Source organism: Cyprinodon variegatus, unplaced genomic scaffold (assembly GCF_000732505.1).
Source record: "Cyprinodon variegatus isolate N-32 unplaced genomic scaffold, C_variegatus-1.0 Scaffold45, whole genome shotgun sequence".
Taxonomy (NCBI): Eukaryota; Metazoa; Chordata; class Actinopteri; order Cyprinodontiformes; family Cyprinodontidae; genus Cyprinodon; species Cyprinodon variegatus.
In genome coordinates, this window is record NW_015150498.1 from 2067316 (window position 1) to 2069354 (window position 2039).

The following is a 2039-nucleotide window of genomic DNA, read 5'->3' on the forward strand; positions in this document are numbered from 1 at the left end:
AAGACAAGATCATTTAAGAAATTAAGTATTTATGAACTCACCCCTACTTACTTTTCAACAAAAGAATTGTAGTATATTCATTGGCTGCTAAAGCGCTTTTTAAAAGGGGTTAGCTGCCAGCAGAAAGCCTGACCTTTCACAAATACCTGGATTGTATTATAGTCAGGTCATTTACATGGTACATCAAATCCTACTTTACAATCTAAATCTGCCAGGAGAATTAATAACTGTGCTTTTCTGCTAATGTGGTAAACAGCGTTTTCTTTATAGAGCAAAGTATTTAATGATCATATATTTAATCAAGAGCATTAGATCTCAAACTATTGCTCAACCTACATGATACTTGGCTGTATTGTTAGGCAGCGTTCCCTAATCTATCTCTCTCTCTCACACGGAGTAATAAAGATGCTTTTCTGTCTGGTTGTCAGGATTTCTGTTGCCAGGACACAGCAAGTCTGAAGGGGATAGTTACTGGATGGCAGCTCAGAGAGGTCACAGCTGGACGTGTTTGAGTGTGTCTGGACAGTAGGTGATCTCACAATATTTGCTCTCTTTTCTCCTGTTGCCTCTATTCATTTTCTAATCTATTCTGTCAGTGTACATCCCTGCTCTTCTTGCACATTTGGCCTCTCCTGTTGTTTCAATAACCTCCTCCTCACGGCGGAGGGTGAGAAAGGCAAACTTTCCCACTTCTTTAATCTGTTCATCACCTTCAGGCGCCGCTCACCTCCAGCATCAGGTCAGGAAATCTGAACAAGCTGAAGGACTTTCTCATCCTTTCCTCTTTTCTTAAAAAAAAAACAATCAACGATCAAAAGCGGACTGAGTTTATCATTTGAACTAATCACTTAAGTGTTACAGCCACAGAAACAATAGAAACATGGCGGGATAAAAAAACCAACACCCATCATATATATACCAAAATAACAGAACAACCTCGATCAGTTATAGTTTTTAATATATAACAGGTCACAAAGTCCCCGTACTAAGAAAATATTTAAGTTGGATAGTAAATACAATCCATGCAATTAATATTAAAGTTACCTTTACATATTATGTTGCCTATTAAGGATGTTATGATGGGAAAATGTCCATAAAAGAGATTTCATCCCAGAGCTGTCCTGAGCCCTTAACATTATCAATGACCCCTCACAACCCCACCATGGACAGTTCTCCCTGCTGCGCTCTGGGAAGAACATTCGCAGCATTCGATGCAGAACCAGCAGATTCTGCAACAGCTTCTTCCCCACTGCCATCAGACAGCGGAACTGTTGGAAAAAACTCTAAATCATGTCACAAACTCTACATCACACTGAAAACACAAAACTAAAACACTGCATATTTGTACCATATGTCTTTTTTTTCTCCCACACTGTTTACATTTGATCACTGCAGCACTTTATGGACTGGAAATGTCTTGAAAGCTGTAGAAAACGAAATTTGTTTTGTATACACTCTGTATACAAAATGACAATAAAAGTTGTCTAAGTCTAAGGGTAAAGCAGGTTTGCCATACTGTTTTGTCAAAGGTGGCAAATAAAATGTACCTCAAGACTTTCGCCATCACAATATGTGCATGAACCACTCAGAACGAGAGAACTATGCAACAAGAAAAAGGTGTGATGCTCAAAATCAGTTCCTTTAAATCTAACTATATATATTTTGTCCCAGTAGCTGCCTTCAAGCGGCTAAAGAGACAGAAGGGAAGTGGCTACCTTGTCTGCCCTGTAGAAGAGATTGACCAGCATCTCAACACCACTTTCAGTGACACTTCAAGAGATCAAGAGCTGGGCCCTTGCAAGGCACTGGTAACACCTGCAAAACCAGTGTATCAGTTTAACAGTGTTGAGCAGAAGTGAGAAAGATTGTTAAAGCTGCAAGATCTGGTTCAGTCCCCGGCCCTAGCGGCATACCCTACAAGGTCTACAAGCAGTGCCCAACTATCCCCAGAAGCCCGTGGCTTCTTGCTGTCTGCTGACATTCAAATAATGGAGGTCCATAGCGCCCGAGGCAGAAAGGTCCATAAAAGTCCACAAAAA